Here is a 20,179-nt window from a genome sequence, read left to right on the forward strand (position 1 = left end):
CAGCTGTTATTTGCCAGATACTGCATCAGATATACCTTATGTCCCTTAATCCTTACAAAAAGCCTAGAAAGTAGATGTTAGTATCTTTGGAACTACAGAAAATGATGCTTAGCAAGCTTAAGTGCCTGGCCCTAAACCACAGCCCTAGTAACAGGGTTTCCAGAGTTCCTCTGACTTTGCCTCTCCTCTTCGTTTTTACCACAGTTATCTTTCTGGCAGTGATGCAAAGTTAGTTTGAAAATGAGACCAAGTAGTCTCCTGTGAATGCTTTGAAGTCCCTACACCATTTAGGCTGTTTCCTCGTATTTATGATTTTTCATCCTCCACTCCACTCTCCCCACCCTTGAAATAGGTGGGCCAATTGCTAGGTTATGGAGGAATAAGCTGAAGCCCTCAGAAGGGTGATGATTACCAAAAGGCACCCAGATTCAACCCTAAGAGAAACCATTTCACTTTGGGGTCTGTTCCCCGTGATGCTTGTTTAGCTACAGCACATCTTTCCATTTCTGGTGAGACCAGCCTATATTCCTTTTGGCCAAAGTCCATGCAAGACTTGCAGGGAGGGATAAATGAGGAGGTTGGGATATACACACTATCTGTAAAAGTAGATAATCAACAGGACTCACTGAGTATAGCACAGGGAACTATACTCAATGTTTTGTAATAATCTATAAAGGAAAAGAATCTGAATAGGAATATATATATATATTTATATGCATAACTGAATCACTGTGCTGTACACCTGAAACTAACGTGATGTTGTAAGTCAACTATACTTCAGTAAAAAGAAAAAAAAAAACTTGAGGGGTGAGGAGAATAGGCACAGCATCGTTCAGAGTCATCAAGAAGAGATACGTTTCCAAGCATGAAAATATTAACATTTCAGAGCTAATTTCATTTAAAATAAAAAACAATCACCCAAATACCTCACTTACAATCTCATTCATTCAACCTAAATACTTGTTGAAAGAATAAAATACAGCATCTTAAAGTACATTTTGCTCTGACTTTTCAAGTGGTGAAAGGAAAAGAGAGATCATAAAAGCTATGTTCATGTCTGGCTCAAATTGCCAGTAATTTCCCTTTTATAGAATTGATCCTCCGTGAACGACTTCCCCTGAGTTCCTGGCATAGTTTCAGACATAAAAGCATGATAAAAACATTGAAGAGGAGCCTTCAGTTCAGCGATGTGATAGTCTTGAGTTCATCGGTATCTGTCTCTGATATAAAAACAGGCATCGTGGGACTTCCCTAGTGGCGCAGTGGTTAAGAATCCGCCTGCCAATGAAAGGGACATGGGTTCGAGCCCTGGTCGGGGAAGATCCCACATGCTGCAGAGCAACTAAGCCCGCGAGCAGCAACTGCTGAGCTCGCGTGCCACAAGTGTTGAAGCCCGCACACTTAGAGCCTTGTTCCGCAACAAGAGAAGCCGCTGCAATAAGCAGCCCACGCACGGCAAGGAAGAGTAGTTCCCACTCGCTGCAACTGGAGAAAAGCCCACGCGCATCAACGAAGACCCCCGCAGCCAAGTTAATTAATTAATTAATTAATTTTTTAAAAAAAGAAAAAACAGGCATCGTCTGGAAACTCGTGGCTAGAAACTACAGTCTCAGCTTGGGGTGGGGAGATTTGGTACTTCTCTGACCCCCTCTAGATGCCTTATGGTACCCAGGGGAAGGATGGAAGGAAGACAGAAGCGTTTCTCCCCAACCCTTTATCCTCAGCACCTGATGTTAGGTGTAGTGTTGGCACCAATAATTTGTTGCTGGGGTGGAAGAAGGAAGGGAAGTGGGTAGGAGGAAGGAAGGAGCCTCCATCCTGCTCATCAGGATAGAAGAGGGCTTACCAAGAAGTGAAGCCACTTGAGCAAAGAGGCAGGGGTGGGAAACGGCCTGGACTAGAGTGGAATTTTCATGCACAGGGCAGGGGCAGGGAGGGGTGAGGGCTGGAGCAAGAACAGGAACCCCGATTTCCACACCAAATGAAAGAGCTGGTCTTTATTCTCGAGAGAACGATCCTGGGTCAATGGGCGGTTTTAAGGAAAAGAGAGAGAAAACTGGAATTGCGTTGTAGGAACAGCACTGTGGCTGCAGTTGGGGAAGATGGGTTGGTGGGGGGGTGAGTAGCTTTCAGGGGTGCAGAAAGGAAGGCCTAGGTGCCTGCTTGGGTCCTGGGGGTATCACGGCTGACTCCCAGATTTCTCAGGCAGAGGTGACACAGGGGAGAAGCCGATGTAAAATGTCCAGTGAAGAACATGAAAAATAGCCGTTCTCTGTTGCTTTTCTGTTTCCCTTTCATTTAGTTTGGACAAGAGAAGCAACAGGAGTTCAATGACGCCTTTCTTTCTTCAGCCCTATGGGTCATTCACTGAGGAGGTGGGGAGGGGAGCCGTGAGGAGGGCGAGGGCGAGGGGTATTAGCAAACACGGAGCGAAAGCCGCCGACGGGTCGCTAAACAGAGCGCGCGCAGTCGCCGGCCAGCACCTGCCGCGATTGGGACGCCCAGCGCCGCTGTGTCCCCGTGTCCCTGGGGGCGGCCGCCCACCCCGCAGGCAGTTTCCAAACGAAGAAAGACAGCAAAGCCTGGGCCCCGGGGGCACCTTTGGGGACTCGGGGACTTGCTTTAGAGACGGTTCTGCCCGCTTAACCTTTACAGTTGACTTTTTATTACAGGGATTTTTAAATTTTATTTTGGGTCATGGGGGTTATGTTGTTGTTTGTTTCAAAACAGCTGCAACCTGCCTGCAACATTTCAAAGCGCCGCTTCTCCCCCCGGGGGCCGCTCTCTCCTCGCTTCCTGCGCATCTGAGATTCTGAATGACCAGGAGCCAACTAACGCCACACGCCCCCGGGTGAGTCTCCACAGAGATCTCCCCGCATTCCCGGGGGCGCCTCAGTTCTTGAAGCCCGGGCTCCCTTCCCACTAAACTCTGTCCCTCGATGAAAAATGGCTTTTTTCCTTCCTCCAAGGTCTCTGTCTCTCTCCATCTCTCTGTCTCTGTCTTCAATCTCCCTGTCTCTGTCTCTCTCAGTCTCCCTGTCTCTGTCTCTCTCCATCTCTCTGTCTCTGTCTCTCTCCATCTCCCTGTCTCTGTCTTCAATCTCTCTGTCTCTGTCTCCCTCCATCTCTCTGTCTCTGTCTCTCTCCATCTCTCTGTCTCTGTCTTCAATCTCTCTGTCTCTGTCTCTCTCAGTGTCCCTGTCTCTGTCTCTCTCAGTCTCCCTGTCTCTGTCTCTCTCCATCTCCCTGTCTCTGTCTCTCTCCATCTCTCTGTCTCTCTCCATCTCCCTGTCTCTGTCTCTCTCCATCTCTCTGTCTCTGTCTTCAATCTCTCTGTCTCTCCATCTCCCTGTCTCTGTCTTCAATCTCTCTGTCTCTGTCTCTCTCCATCTCTCTGTCTCTGTCTTCAATCTCCCTGTCTCTCTCCATTTCCCTGTCTCTGTCTCTCTCCATCTCTGTCTCAGTCTTTCTCTGTCTCTCTGCCTCTGTCTCTCCCAACCTCTGTCTGCCTCTTTCCTGATTTCTCTCTCTCTCCCTTTTCAAATTTCAAAGCATCCCCCTGAAAGGCTGACTATTCAGGGCGGGCGGAATGAGGCCTCTCTCGGGCTGGGCTGCCGTCAAAGCCGCGCGCACTTCTGAGGCGGCTGCCCCCGGTCCACGCTGGGCGGTGGCTGTGGCGGTGGCGGCGGGCGCCCCTGCGGCCCGACTGGCCATCTGTATGCAAATCTCCCTCCGCAGCCGCGGCAAACGCGCCGCAGCCCGGCCGGCCGGCGGGCCGTGCGCTCAGCAATTACCCGTGCACGTCGGGCCTTTGTGCCCGCGCGGGCTTTGTGGGTGCCGAGGCTGCCAGCACCTGCCCCGCGGAGGTGGCAGATGGCGGGACTTGGCAGCAATATGGAAGTTCGCCTGAATGTGGCCCAGCCGCAAATGGACATCTTTTCTTTCCTCCTGGGGGTGGGGAGCTGACGGGAGGGGATTAGTGCCGGGTCGCCATCCGCTCTCACACTGCGCAGATGTTTATTGAGGGCCTACTATGTGCCCCTCGCCCGGCGGTGTAAGGGGGAGCCCCGCAGAGGCGGACACGGTGTGGGCGTTTTACTGGCAGGAAAGAGAACAGCAGGGAAGCGGCTACTGACATTCAAAATTGCTCCCTATGCAACTGGTAGAGCAAAGCCTCTTTTTCATTCCTGGGGCCCCCAGGGCTCCTCCCTCCCAGAGCCCCACCCCCCAGAGCCTTACCCCCCGCCGCCCCACGTGCCCGCGGTGGCGCACGGGGCTGAAAAGCCGGGGAGTGCTTCCTACCCACGGGATTGTGTCGTCCTGAGCCCCAGCTCTGAAGACGGAAAAGGGCTGTTTCTTAGTCCACCGACCTGCCCTCAGAGTGAGGGTCCACTGTGGAGACAGGCCGTGGCCACCCCCTCCCCTGCAGGCAGGACCAGCCTGCGTCCCGATGCGCCTGTGTCAGGTCCTCCTCGTGCTGCTGCGTCCTGGGGCCTTTGCGCAATTACAAGTGCTTACTATCCGCAGTAGCTCAGGAGGTCCCTCAACCATTCTGCTAGTTGGTCATAACTCCACTTGATGGAGAAGGAAGCTGATTCAGAGACCGTTAGTGACGACAGAGATCTTAGGGTGACCTGGGAGGGGAAGCCAGACTCAAGCCTGGGTCTCCTGGCCCCCAGGGTTGAGCTTTGGGGATGGCAGGGCGGATGTCTCCTTCAGAGTGAGTCGACGTCTGCTTCCCAGAACAATTCCAGTGCCGGGCTATTTGGAGAACACATTTGGTCAGGGCCAAAACATCCTTTTTTATTTCCAAATAATGTACATACCTGGCACGGCACTCCACACCTAAGCCTCACTTCGTCCCTGACCCTCCCCCCACCTCTTACCCCCGCTGTCACTGCATGTGCTGTTCCTTCATTGGTTCCGAGCTCCTTGTTCCTTGCTTAGGTGTATTTGCCGGGAGCTACCTCCTGTGGGAGCCCAGGGCTTTGGAGCCATACCTGCAAATCTCCTGCTCTAATTTATGGAACGAATTGTGTGAAAGCATAGATGAAAGCCCACTAGGAAAGCTGCCACAGTTCTTACATGTCCCATCCGTAAGAACAATGAGTAACATTCCCTGCTGGTTAATGAAAACAGAACTACCAGGCAAATCCAAATATTATGTCAACACAGGTAAGGGGTGAATTCAAAGCTGGGGTGCAATGAGAGCCAGGGATGAGCGAGGCGAGGCTGGGGTTTGGACCAGCAGCTGAGGGAGGAAAGGATTGGGGCAGGGCCAGGATACCTGCAAGGAACGGAACTAACACGTTTACGCAGTTAAATGGAACGTAGTCCAAATGTCCAGTGTGGTGTTTGGTGCTAGGACTGGCTTCTATCACATAGGAGTTGCAGCCCCCTGGGAACTAACCCCAAGGACAGGGTCCTTGCCTGTCCAACACTGACATCCAGACATAGCTCCCGGCCCCCCATGCCGGGCTTGGGGCTGCCTGTACCGCCCAGGGTTCCTGGAGGTGCCGGGGTGTCTGGAAAACTGCCTTCTGCATACTTCCCGAAGGAAGGGACGTTTCGGGCACACTGGGAGCTGATGTCCATTTAACACCTTTGTACCGTGAAGAGAAGCCAACTTTAGTGGGAGGAGTCATTTTCCATGGGGTGAAAAAAGACCCAGAAATGGGAAGAACGCAGCGGTACTCGGGGAATAGGGGCTACCCTAATTTAACTAAACTAAAAGGTAGTGAGAACAAAGTCTCAGGTCTGTGTCTTAGCTTGCTAGGACTGGACTGGTCAGAGAAGTGAGTAGGGCAGGGAGATGGGCAAAGCAAAGGGAGACAGCATTTTAAAGATAAGGAGATGTTTCTTCCTTGATATAAGATGCGGCACGCTGGAATGGGGTAAGAGGAGGAGAATTTTGCCGCCTGGAGTCAAATTTACCTTATCTGTATATTTAGGATACGATTACCTACCTAACAGAATTGCTGTAATTAAACAAGGAATGTGTGGGTACATGCCGGACACATGGTAGGGACTCAATAGCTATTTGATAAGTGAGTGGATCAATGAGTGAAAGAAAGAATGGAAGGATGGATGGACAGGCAAACGGATGGTGGATGGATGGAGGGAGGGAGGAGGGGGGTACAAATGCCAGTTGCTGAGTCTGTTCTTCAAGGGCCTGTTTAAGGGCTGCCGCCTCCAAGAAGCCTCCCAGGACCTCCACCTATCCTAATCCCCACCCCCCGTGTGACCCCTCTTACTACTCCCCGAATAACAAGAGTATTTCTTCCCCTCTTAAGCTGCTATGGAGGACAGACCTTGACCTTCTCGGTGGCCACTGACTCATGCCACAGAGGTTGGAAATAAACATGAGGGAATACCGTCCAACATTCTAGAGGAGTCCTTGGGTTCATTGTGTGGATACTGTTTTTTGGTTGGGGTTTGGGTTTGGGTTCTAAACCACATCTTTTCCTGGAAAGTTCCGCTGACTCAATGCTGGAACTCGAAACTTAGACACGGAAGAAATCGTCAGGTCCAGTCTCTCTCCTAGCGCAAGAAGACACCCCTGCCACACACACACGCACACGCACACCCCTTTCCCACCTCGTCTCCTGAACCTGCCGGCAGCGGAGAGATCCCTGCCCCCCAAGCTCTCTGCAGCCCTGCTGGACGGTTCTGAGCATTACAGAGTTCTGCCTCTGCTCAAGCCCCGTCACACATCCAGTGGGAGCCTTCTGACCCCAGTGGAGCTTTCTACTGAATTTCCTGACAGTGAAACTCATTTGGACCCTAAAAAGGGGAAGCACTCTGTTAACTGACTTTCCATGTGCCGGTGTAGCTCCTCCTCTGATCTAGACAGTGGGCTCTTACAGGGAGGGGCTGTGCCTTATTCCCCTCCATCCCCCACGGTCCTTGCCCAGTGCCTGGCAAGGAGGAAGGGCTTCTTCAGTCTCTGAGCGAAAGCTTACTGCATTCCTACTGTGTATCAGGCACCAGGGACACAAAGATGAGTAAAGCACTATGACTTTCTTCCAGAAGCTCTGTGTAGCCCCGAAACATTTGTTGATGGAGTGATTAAGTTAAAATCCCTAAGATTACCTCCCCTGGGGGCGCTTCCAGCTGCTGGAACGGTGACAGAGAGACGCAAGACCCCCTCCGCCTGCTCTGAGCCCCTCAAAAAGCACAAAAGGACCCCACAGGATGGCAGTGTCCTGGCGGGTGCCTGTGGGACCAGAGAGACCGGAGGTGACATCACGAGGGTGCAGCCCTGTTTGCCTTTCACTGTGAAGAAGCCCATCTGACGTCTCTAGAAGCCCTGCTTCTGGTCATGAGGAGGGAAACGAGGGTTGTTTCCATGGAGATACAGGGCCCCGGGCTTAACACCTGTGGGCAGATCCTTTAGTCTCTCTGAGCCTCAGTTTCCTGACTTCGAAAGAGGGATAAATCACCGCCCCGTACGGACCGTTGTGAGGCTCAAATGAGATCATGTGTGCCCCACGCAGACCTCATCATACGTGCTCAAGACACAGCAGTGGCTAGGAGCCTCGTGGGCAGAAGCTGTGATCAAAGAAACAGTTGAAACGATGGCTCCTGTTTCCCAGAAAGATGCAGTTGTCTGCATGGGCATCGCCTCCGGGACGTTCTGAGGCCCAGACAGGAGGCAGGAAGATTGTGCTGGACCTCGTAAAACCCTCCAGGGCCACAGCTGAGCTGCCCCCCCGGGAAACTCAGGCACCATTGCACATCAAGTCCCAGAAGCTAGTCCACGCTCGTGTGCCTGCAGAGCAAGGGAACCCCTCGTTTTACCGGAAAACTGACCTTTGGTTGTAAACAGTGTACACGTTTAGAGTATGGAGACAAGAAGGACTCTGGACACCTAGGGGACAGCCAGGCGGGGGCTGCCACGAATCCCAGCACGTCTGCCCCCCAGAGCGGGGCAGGCCTCGTGCCCCAGAGAGCCTGACCCATCACTCCTCACGATTCCTTTCTTCTGAGAAAGTCCAGAGGGCAAAGAGACAGTGGGCACACTTCCATCAGTGGCCAGAGTCATGGGGCGCACAGACAAAGAAAGAAAGGAAGGAAGAAAGGACTGCATTGGGCCATGTGGTTCCTGACCAGACGTCATTTTTGGAGAAACAGAAAACAGCATGATGTGTGTACGCGTGCGTGTGAATAAAAGGAGACAGGGGTGCTGGGAACCGAAAGACAAGTTCTGGATTCAGATGTGCCAGGAGCCAGCCATGCCGGCACAAGTCAGTCACGCCCTCTGGGCCGCATCTGAACATGAGAGATAGTGGACCAGATGCTTTCTGTGCTTCTATGGTTGCCTACGAAGAGAATCAAACGGATGCTGGGTGCTAACACACTCACCGACGCAGGGACGTACACACGTGCTTCCCCATCCGCCCGCCTGCTCCGCCCGAAGTCTCGGTGCTTTCCCACGTGGTAGAGATGTGAACTTTTCCCAGCATCCTCTCAAAGAGAGAGCTTACTGTACCTGTCACATCATGTGGACGGTTGATTTTCTTTTCTGTTTTTTCTTCTCTTTCCTTTTCTTTTTTTTTTTTTTTGAGGATTGATTTTCAAACAACCAAAAGGGAAAGAAAGCAGAGGAGGAGGGAGTGGAGGAGAAAAGGAACCCATTTCAGAGTACAGCCTAGGCTTCAAGTCTTGGACACGGAAGTTTCACGTGTGACTTCGCTTAATCAGAACAACAACCCAGAAAGAGAGGTGGGCACTATTTCCGTTGTTTTTGTAGATAAATTGTGGTTCATATATGACTTTCCTGAGGTCCCACGGCTGGGAAGGAAGCGGTATAATCAGAATTCAGTCCTAGGTCCCCCTGGATCCAAAGCACCCTGCACCCGCCAGGCAAGGCTCACACCAAGGGGACCCTTCAGAGGGCGAGGCCCGCCCTTCCGACCAGAAACATCCTTTGACCTCGGTCCCAATTCAAAGTCTGCCAACAGGAACACTGTCCCCATTCATGGGCCGATCCCCAGGGAAGGGAAAACTCTTTTCAAAGCAAAGACTAAGTTCTCAAAACACCCAACTAAAGCCCCTTTCCCACCTCCCTAGGTAACCCAGCTGCAGCAGAAGGTTGTGGAGGAATGGGCCACGAGCACCATGAGAAGAGGGAGGGAGTTTGGAAACAAACAAACAAAAACGCGCAGGAGGTCCCTGAGACCAAAGCGTGCCAGCTTCACACCTCTCTGAGAGCCCTGTAGGTAAGCTAAGAGCAGCCCAAGGGACCAGTGTGCCACCAACTCACTGGGTGATTAGAACACTAGTTCTTTCGCTCTTTCTGGCCTTGGTTTCCCCGCAAGTTCAAGGAACCCTCGCTGACTGAACACTCTTCTGTTACCTGGTGCCCGGGGATCGGTTCTGGGACGAAATGCTAAAGAAGAGCCGTGTCCCCAGTGTCTCCCAGTCTGGCGAGGACGACAGAGACCTAAGCAGACAAAGCCAGCTCATCCTGATGCCGTTCGAAAGAAGCCTTTGGGTCAGGAGGTCCCTGAGTTCATCCTGGTGTTATCGAGTCTCATGGCATCATCCAAGGGCAGCCAGCTTCTCATAATCTGGATCCAGAATGATGGAAGGTTGCATCCTGGGGCCGAGGGAGAAAAGGCAGGGAGAAGAGAGGGAATCTCTGGTGTGCAAAGCGGACGGCGAGTCGTGATATCCCAGAGATGCTCCTCTCCTTCTGCCAGAACCATCCACCCTGGCCGGGCTGGCCTCCAGGGACGCTGGGTCTGGGACTGCCTGCCCTCCATCACCTCCCGTGAATGCACTTCTTCTCGGCCTCCCACTGTCCTCACCCTCCAGACAGTGACACCCTCAGGAACAGATGCTCTCCCTTCGGACTCCACCCTGATCCACTGGTTTTGACCCACACCGCATCTATCATCCTGCTCTGGACTCTCTGGCCCCCAATACCACTAAGTGTTCCGACTCCAGCCTCACCCCACCCCGAGGGGATAATGCAACACCTGTCACCTTGCCCTTTGCCCTTCCGAAGCCCCTCCCAGCACCACTCACGGGACTCCAGAGAGGGCCCCTAGGGTCAGCCCATCCCCAAATCCTCACACCCCAAGACTGTCATCTTGGGCTTCCTGGCCTCTTAGGCAACGGTAGTAAACTTTATAGGACAGTTAGCTGTGTCTGGCACTGTTTTGATTATGTTACAAGTATTAATTCATTTCGACTACACAACAATCCTAAAGAGAGACTGTAATTATCCCCATTTTACAGATGAGAAACTGAGGCACAGAGAAGTTAGGTCCCCTGCCCAAGGTGACCCAGCTGATATGGTTCAATTGGAGAGTCAGCCCCGGGCTGTGTATTGGCCATAGCCTTCTGTAGCTTCTCAAAACCTAGGCACTCCCCACCTCAGCACCGTACCCACACACAACACACACTCATAGACACACCACACTCACTCACACTTCATGAGCACATCCACACAAAAGACAACACCCCGACACACTCACACACACAACGCACACTCACAAGTAAAATACACACACTCACATGCGCTTCTAGGGTGCCTACAGTCCTACCTTCTCTGTCTTCAAGTCCTTTCGTTTCTTGAAGGCTGCATCTGTCGACCTCCTCCAAGAAGCCTTGGCCAGTCCCCCTGCTCACAGCGCCCTCTCTCCGCAACTTCTTCAGCACTTGCTTTCGCTCTTATGTCCCTGGCACCTAAGCCCTATGATGAGACCCCAAACTGCGTTGTTGGCTTCTGGCAGGAGGCATCATGTGCCCATCTTGGGGGTCAGCTCAGTGCCAATCTCTCTGCTTTGCAAGTTCCACTCCAGTCTAGCTGTTGAAAAAATAAGTAAATGAAGAGGCGCTGGTGTTTCTCATTGAGCACTCTGCTTTCATCCCCAGCCCAACTAGCTCCCCAGACGAAAACAACGAAAGGATTTCAGTTGGTGCCATTTACTCAATTCCTAGAAAGATTGTGCTCTGCAAATACATTGTCAATTTTCTATTTGCAGTCGATCCTAACTATTTGGGATTTTGTATCTGCAAATTCGCCTACTCACTGAAATTTATCTCTAACCCCCAAAGCAATCCTCATGGTGCCTTTACAGCCATTCCTGAATGTGGGCAAAGTGGGGGAAACCTTGAGTCACCTGACGCACCTGTTCCCAGCTGAGGCCGAACGGGGGACGTTCCATCTTCTTGTCCCAGTTCTCGATACTGTAAACAGGGTCCTTTTCTCGGTCTACCCAGTGCTGTGGTCTTCACACTTTTGTGCTTTCGGGGGTGATTTTATTGTTTAAAATGGCCCCCAAGTGTAGTGCTGAAGTGCTATCTAGTGTTCCTAAGTGTGAGGCTGCGACGGAGAAAATAACGTGCGCTACGTGAGCTTCACTCAGGCGTGAGTTACAGTGCTGTTGACCCTGAGTTCAAGGTTAATGAATCCACAATATATATTAAATAAGGTGTCTTCACAGAGAAACACAGATGAAGCAAGTCTATGTATTGACTAATGGACAAAAACGTCATGACCAGAAGCTCACAGGAACCTAACCCTGTATTTCCCCCGGAGCAATGGCTCAGTATTCACTGACTCAGTGTTTGCAGAGACATCATAGAGCACAACTATCTCAAATAACTTATGAATGGATCTTTTTCGGATCTATATGAATATATGTGTGCGTGTATGTACAGAGCTTATATATAGATGGGAATATATATAGTTCCCTTCCTATCAATAACAAGCATCATTTGAAATCACTTACAAACATTTAGAAAGCTACTTTATCTTTTCTTTGTGAGTTATCAAAAGGAAAATGGTGACTACATCCAAAGACCCATCTCTTGACTTTTGAGTTTTACAATCTCCTTTGAAGTTGAGTAGCACTGGGCCAGCTCTGAAGCAAAGAAAGCCTGGGCCTGCCCTCCTGAATCTGAAATCCCCTGTGTGGGAGACTCCGGGACAAGGCGTTCTCGGCAGAGTTCTCACGTGGTCTGCTTAGGACTGCCAGCTCCGAAGAAGAGGAGTCGGTCCCCTTCCTTAGAAAACGCTTCAGGTACCAACTGATGTCAGCGCTAGGAAACATTCCTAGTCAGGGAATGGTAGAAAAATTCCATGGAGAAGCCCGCCAAAGCCACCTGATTCCGGTCCCAGAAGAGCTCCGGTCTACACCATTCTGAAAACATGAGTGTGAAGTAAGAAAAATTATCGTCAAAGCCATTTTCTGACGACTCCTAAATAATCCTTTGTAGATGACCAGCCCCACCCCCAGAATTCTCCCAGGGACGGCTCACCTCAGTCCTTTGCTGCTACAATTTCATCCCCTTCCTGCCTAATCCGTTCTCAGCCCACAGAGACAAAGCATGGCTCCCTTCTGAATGACACCCATTCACGTCCTCCAACACTGTGATTAGACCCCCCTTGGGCGGCCTTCTTTGGTTAAATGATCCTCATTCATTGAACTTTTCCTCCTCTGACCTGTATTGCTGCCCTTATATCAATTTCCTGGCTCCTTTTTGGACTCTAGGTGAAGAATGTGAAAAATGCTTCCCCTCGGCTAGGGTCTTATAACATCTCTCCCTTTTCATTCCATCCTGGGAAGTCAGGCATAGGCCAGACCCTCTTTTTAGAAAAGAAACCATCGCCCCGTTCATTTTCTTAATTTGGCTTCACCACGCTTAATTCAGGATATGTTCTAAGACTCGGAAGAAGCTCTGTTGTTGCTGTTAAGCATCTATGGAAGTTAGATCAGGATAATGTATTCAATTCTAGAAAACCCAGGTAAAGGGATTGCTAACGATTATCCATATTATTCCTATCTTTAAGACATAGGCACTCAGAAACTGTCACAATAAAGGAGGGACTACGCTAGTTTCTGTTCCTAATTAATGTATTAAATACTATCTTTCCCTGTCTCCGTCTCTCTCCTCCACTTCCAAGACACACGTACGGTGCTGAGTTCTCTTCGATTAATGCATATGGCACTTGGAGGCAACATCGTTCTCTCTTCCAGGTGTAATTTACCGTAATCACCTTGGAAAATGAAAGCCATTTTCCTGAAGCCAGGGAGGAGGCAGATACTCATTTGCATCCCGTATTTCAAGCCCGAAATTACTCTCTGGTTCCCCAGAGGTCAAGCTAGAGCAGTGGTTGTCATTGCTTCTGTTTCCTGCCAGCTCCCTCGGCTCACTGGTGGCTGTCCTTGCAAAGGAAGCATGTGGTCCTAGCTTTCTTCCCAGGCCCCAGGGTTATTGAACACGTCCGTGGTGTGGCCACAGTCTGACAAATAAAAGTCAACATCATAAGTACTGAATGTGTAATATCACTGAGATAGACCACAGTATGGCAAAGTGACCAAACTCTGGCACAGGGGCAAAAATAGTTGAAGATCTGGGCTGTTTTGTCTGGAGAAGAGAACATTCAGGGCGGCATGAAAACTGCCTTGACACGCCTGGGGCCTCTCATGTGGAAGAGGAGTTAGTCTTAGGCTGTGTGGTCTCCAGGGAAAGGACCAGAAAGCCATGAGTGGAAGCAGAGAGAAAAAGATTTCAGCACCACATCTCACAGGCTTTCCAAAGTGGATGGAAGGTGCATGTGTAGCTAGCGCTTGCTGGATTCCTACTGTGTGTCGGGTGTCCTGCTGGTCACTAGGCATGTTATTTCCCTTCATCCTCGCCAGAACTCAGCAAGGCAAATGTGACGATGCACATTTCCGAGTTCCAGAAACTGAGGCTCCCAGGGGTAGGGGGTCCTGCACCGGGAAGAAGGAAAGTCAGGATGGGAATCCAGCCAGATCTACCTGACTCCGAAGCTCTGTGTTAGAGGAGGGGATTCAGCAGTTGACGTGGTCCCGCCTTGAAAGGTATGCAAGAAATTCGTGGCCATGCTGCAGGGGAATCCAACAGGGATAGGTGTGAGAACCCATCTCTTCGAGGGACATTTCCTGCCCTGAGCCTACCACTCAGATGCCACCAAGTGCAAATCAAAAAAGAAAGTAGATGGGGCTTTGGGGGTGTGTGTATATTGAAATCATAATGTTAGCAACTATGCCTGAGCTGTCTGTGTGTCTGCAGTATGCTGGACAGCGTGGTAGACGTTTAACAACATCGCTCCCATTTCTCAGTCCTCACACGATTCCGCCACGTGGTTCAAATAAACACACTTGGCTCAAAGAGGCCAAGTGACTTGGCAAGGCCACACACGGCTCGGCGCTGGCAGAAGAGCTCCAAATCCACCAGAATTCTGAGAAATGGCCTGCACCTCTGAGCAGAAGTGAATATTTACACCGGGGGAGGCAGAATAGTGTTCTAAGTAAGTGGTTAGACTCTGGAGCAATATGTTCTAACCATTCCCTGCTGTGTGACCTTTGGGAACTTACTTGACCTCTCTGTGCCTCAGCTTCCTCATCTGTCAGATGGAGATCGTTGTAAGAATGAACTGAATTAAAGCATTTAGATCTCTGACTGATCTTGGACTGATGGTAAGTGCTATACAAGTGTTGGTGATTATAATTCTTTTTTATCTGGGTGGATTAAATTGCTCAGAAATAATCATGGAGAGTGTGATGAGAGGGGCCCCCTGACTCCCCAATTTGTTCACCAAGGTTGACCATCATTTGTCCCATCTCTGCTGGAGATGGAACCAAAAGGCTGCTCTGCAGCCAGAGAAAGAGACCTCTCCTCAGCAACTGAGTGCCCCATAAATTTGCCTATGCCGGAACTTCTCAGAGCGTAACTGGCCATCCATCACATAAGTTTTCACAAGCAGCTGGCAGGTCCCTACTGAACCACTCACTGAAAGGAAGAGGCAACTGGGCTTTCTCCACAAAAGGGGCCCCTCTAGGTACGAAAGCAGGCAAGGCTTCGCCTCCTTAGTGCCAAGTGGGAGGGGTAGATCAGCCACCCAGTTTAGGAGAGAGATTGTCACAGCAGCAAGAATATGATGAGTTAAAAATAGATGACATCGTTCACTAAAAATACTAAGCAAGCACTGACCACCTCTCGAGTTGTGCTCAGTCCTGAGTATTCTTGCACTTGACTAGGGCAAAGGGCAACATTCAGGAAGAAGGTTCGAGCATGGAATCAGATTAGGAGGGAGCAAACGCTAACGCAGCCCTGCTCTGTGCTGGGCGGTCAGCACACGTCATCCTCCGCTGTCTCCTCAGGTTGGAGATGAGGCCTGAGTCACACTCTCTCCATCGCACAGACCCTACATGGGGGGACCAGCGCTTGCATGTTACATCGGTTCAGCTTCCAAGCCTGCCCTCATCTCACCCACTCTACTGCAGTCCCCCGAGAATCTCCTTTTTCATAAGGGCCTGTTTGGGGGCCACCAAAAGCAGTTTTTGGCTCATAATAGGCTTCCAGTGAGGTAAAGCCCTGCGTGCTCTTTCACACATGCTGCCGTGGAGCTTGGGAGTGAAATGTGCCAGGGTCAGCACCCTCCCAGAGCCAGCTGACTTCAGGAGAGCCCTGAGGTCCACCAGGACCACCGGCTTGGAGAGAAGAAGAGCGAAAGGCCCCACCTCAGCTCCTCCTCCTGTGTCCTGGGGCCTCCAGCTGACTCTGCAAAGCAGGCAGCCACTTCAGCCGGGCCCGTAGCTGCAAACAGCTGTGCCAAGGAAAGGCAGCGCCCCAATCCCCATCCTGAGGAGAATAAAGCGAGGCCTATACTGTAAAATCCACTGCTCCGCAGAAACCAATCATTCCTCCTCGTTAGCGAGCAAAGAAATGCCTCTCGGGGCTCCTTTTCCTCCTCACAAACAAAACAAAACAAATCTTTCCTATGGATTTCATTTGCTATTTAATGCAACCTAATGATTTCCAATTGGAACCATATTTGTATCTGCATTGACTTATTAATAGCACATCCATTTTCCACGCAATAAAGCCTGAACATGAACTGATGACTTTGACCGAAATGCATTAGGTAGCATTAAAGATTAAATAAACATTGTTTGTATGAATAACGTTTAACGTCTTCTCTTTGTCAGTCTATTGAAAATGGATCTCTGGGTATCTCGATCCGGGGTTCCAAGGAGTGCATTTTGAACATATTATGAGTAATGAGTACGCATTAGGATGTGGAATGGTTTCCAGGCGATCACTAGAGCTTGTTACAATCCAGTGTATTTTGGTTCATTGGCACAGATCATCCCCTTGTTGATGGCAAAAGTGAAGCACCACGAGGACCAAACTGAAACACGTGGCTGATTCCAGAAAGCAACTTAGAAACGACTTAAAAGAGAACCGAGGAAACTATTCTTTTCCCCTCCCTCTGGGCACACTAGTCACATTTCTCCACTTTCGTCATCGTTGATCTTTGCTGGTTCTCCTTATATGTTGGTAGACTGAGTTCTACACTGGAGCTTGGAAATGAGCTCCCTGCTGGCTCTGCCACTAAAGAAGGGGTGACCCTGAGTGGAGGTGGTCCTAGCCAGTCCTCTCTGGGTCCCAAGTCTCTACCTAGAAGAGGACACAATCGGGTTAGATGATGACCTGAGGGCCCTGAATGCTCTGACTTTTCCTTGACTCCGTGATTTCACTGCGTATAAATGTTCTCTTTGCCTTGGTGTCCCCAGGGTCCAGGACAGGGTCTGACACCCAAGGTATGCAGAAAGGAAGGCCAGACTTTCAGAAACTTTGGCCAAGTTTAGAAGTCAGGTTTTCCTGGCAGACCTGACTTCAATAGGCCAATAATAATAATAATTAGAATAATATAACGATGATTCGTTATGTAATGATGTAACTACTACTCCATATATTATATATAGTTACATAGCACCTACTGTGGGCGGGCAGGCAGCCAGGTAGGTTATTTACATCACCTCTAACTGCCCCAAGAATCTGTCAGAGACGTTACCACCATTGCATAGCTTGGATGATTTCCTTCCTTTGTAATGACTGACATTATCCCCAAGATTATTATTAGGTGGTACAATGTTTTCACATCACTATCTTTTGGATCCTCACTATGGAGCTGTTAGGCAGGAAGGTTGTATACCCATTTCACAGATGGGAAAGTAGGACCCAGGCAAGCAAAATGACAGATGGGTTCCTCCCTGGTCACTTCTTTGTCTCTTTCTTTCCTGGCCTCTCTCCTTCTCTTCCTTCCTTGCTCTCAGGTTCTCTGTCTTCCAGGCTCCCTCCTGGAGTTTCCCAGCAACCCTCTCCACGCCACCCCCCAATCTCTTTCACTTTCTCTCACTTTGTTCCTCCTGCGTCTGTGACTGTAGGGAGGGGCCTTCAGAAGCTGGTATTAGCAAGAGGTCTTTTGGCCAAACTTTTAAAAGTAAGCCAGCTGGCGAACGTGGAAGTCTTCTGTCTTCAAATCTTAGCATGGTGGATCTGGAAAGGCCTTCAGCCTTGAGCCAGCCTAACTCCTAAATTTTAGAGATGAGGAAACAGAGGCATGGGGGAAATGATCCTCCTCGGGTCCCTCTGCCATGCGTCCCCCGTTCCTCATGGTCAGCTTTTTTCACGTAAGCAAGGTGGAGACATCTCCTGTTGCCATCAGTTCCGTTTGCATCTGTCTGTCCTCCAGCCTGGACCACAGGGCAATAGGCTTGGTTCTGCCACAGCACTTCCACCGCAGTGCGGAACCGGCCGTCCCGCAGCAGGGCCGGTGGCTTCCCAGACGAACGATCACCAGATTGTCGGTTACAGCTGTGCACGGACAGCTGTATCAGCGTCCCTTGCGCCATACGGCTGGGGAAGGAGCGGCTCCGAGCGCGGTCCGGGAGAGCCTGTGCTTCACCTGTCCCCTGCCTCTCAGGAACGGCTCTGCCCTCCCCCAGGGATCCCCCTGGAGAAGCCTCTTATAAGACCAGCCTCAGTCTAACCATTCCAGCTGCCACTAAGTGGTCCTGCACAGAGACTGGGGCTTTGCATCTGAAGTTGGAGTGATTATTTCCACTTTAGGTTGAAAAACACCCTGAGATTCAGGTTGAACTGCTTCAGATCACACAGTGGGTGAGTGTCAGGGCTGAGATTCAAACACAGAGCAGGCTAATTCCGCCGCTGAGGCTGAGCCTGTGTCTCTCTCTCCAGGTGGTTGGGGACTCCGGGTCCTGGCTTCATTCCAGGCCACTGTCGGCTCTTCTGAGCTGTGCTGAACACTTACCTCCCACCACACATGACAGGGACTCAAAGAGAATGAGCAAAACGCAGATCCCACCCTCCAAGCACTTACAATCTAGTAAAAATAATAACCGTGGGCTTCCCTGGTGGCGCAGTGGTTGGGAGTCCGCCTGCCGACGCGGAGGACGCGGGTTCGTGCCCCGGTCCGGGAGGATCCCACGTGCCGCGGAGCGGCTGGGCCCGTGAGCCGTGGCCGCTGAGCCTGCGCGTCCGGAGCCTGCGCTCCGCAGCGGGAGAGGCCACAGCGGTGAGAGGCCCGCGTACTGCAAATAATAATAATAATAACCGTTAACCACGCCCCATGTGAATACCATGGATCAGGCGCTGACTTGATTCTGTTCTGATTTCCATAACAACCTTTGTGCTTCGTTACTGCGACCCTCGTTTTACAAACGAGGAAACTGAGGCAAAGAAATGTGGGAGTAAGTGGCCCATGGCCACAGAGCTTTTAAGTACAAAAAAGCCAGCCTTCAAAATTGTGGCCATTTCCTTCCCACCACGAGACAAGGAGAAAGGCGACATGCACGCGAGCCACGTGAACGCCTGGCAGGTGGCGAGAGGTGAACAAGGGCACCTGAGCCCGACCCAAGGCTTCAGTAGACAAATGTGGCATCTGAGACAGGGGAAGTGACAAGACCTGGAGCAGGGGCCCAGCGAGGGCAGGAGGTGTGGAGAACAGTAAGACCCAGTGTGACGGCAGTGGAGGTGAGCCCCGAACATTTGTTTCACACCCACGTGCCAGGCTGGGTTGCAAACATTATCTAATTCCGTCCTTTCAGCAGCAGCCCCCTAAGGAAGACCTTCCCTCTTCATTTCTCAGATGAAGAATAGAGGATCCTAGAGGTTAAGCAACTCCCCCGGATGGCCCAGAGCCAAACCATGGGCCCCTTCTGACATCTCTTTAAGTCTCCCAAGATGTTGGATGGTAAGCAAAAATCAGTCCCTTGGACCGAAGGTCCTCAAGATCATGGCCTTAGTCCTAAGTGGCTTTGAATCCTTGGCGGGCCTGGCTCAGTCCGGGCTCACGGGAGGCCCTGGCACAAGGCGTTGACTTCTGTGTGGATTTCATCACAGCCTCGTCCTTTTGTCCACAAAGTCCGTGGAGCATCTGTTTATCATGTGGAAACCAAGAGGACAAGTTAACTGGTCCTCTCCCATCAGCATTCTCAGGGGGACGACAGGTCTCTATCTATAAGTCACAGGCATGGTGTTAAAGGCAAGATAGCAGGTCTAGGGGCTGGGAGTTCAGCTCTGCACACACACAGCTGGGGGACCTTGGAGAAGTCATTTCGCCTGTCTGGTTTTCCATCTGGAAATTGGGGCTTTTAAAAAAGATTTTCGGGGGAACTCCCTGGCCGTCCAGTGGTTAGGACTAGGCAATTTCTCTGCCAGGGCCGGGGTTCGATTCCTGGTCAGGGAACTAAGATCCCGCAAGCGTGGCGGCACGGCCAAAAATAAATACGTAAATAAAGTTAGGCTAACGTGAAAAAAAAAAATTCTTAAAAGAAAAAGCTTTAGGGAAATGACATCTGCATGTTGATAGGAGTGAAAGTGACAAAATGTCTGGTCCTAAGAAGAGATGAAGAGGAACTGCGTGAGACCACAGGAAGCCACAGAAGCCTATGGAAGACAGTCACTTGCCAGCTTTTGCCCAGGTGCACGCTGAAGCCAGAGCATATGTGCAGCTCAAAGCATAAAGAAGGGGACGTTTGCCTCTTACCCAGTTTTCCCTTCACACAGCCATTCCCATCCTCCTGGTCCGCGCCAGCCCCGTCCCACTCAGGGTCTCCCCACCCTGTCCCTCTGGCCTGTGGCATCCCCCGAAAACCCTCTGTCTCATCCTGACGCACTGACACGCTAGCCCTGGGGTCTCTATCCCCGAGGAGCTTGCACTCTAAGCCTCGTCTCTGATGAGGGAAGCTGGGCCTTTGTCTTCAGTGGAAGATGACAGGTACTGTCCACTATCATTGGGTGATTTCTAAGTCTCTTTCCAGTTCACAAGTTCTTGTTGCCACTAGCATGAAGCCGGGAGAACCTGCTGGAAGTGGTTGTTAGTTGCAAG

The sequence above is a fragment of the Kogia breviceps genome, chromosome 11 (assembly GCF_026419965.1).
Source record: "Kogia breviceps isolate mKogBre1 chromosome 11, mKogBre1 haplotype 1, whole genome shotgun sequence".
Taxonomy (NCBI): Eukaryota; Metazoa; Chordata; class Mammalia; order Artiodactyla; family Physeteridae; genus Kogia; species Kogia breviceps.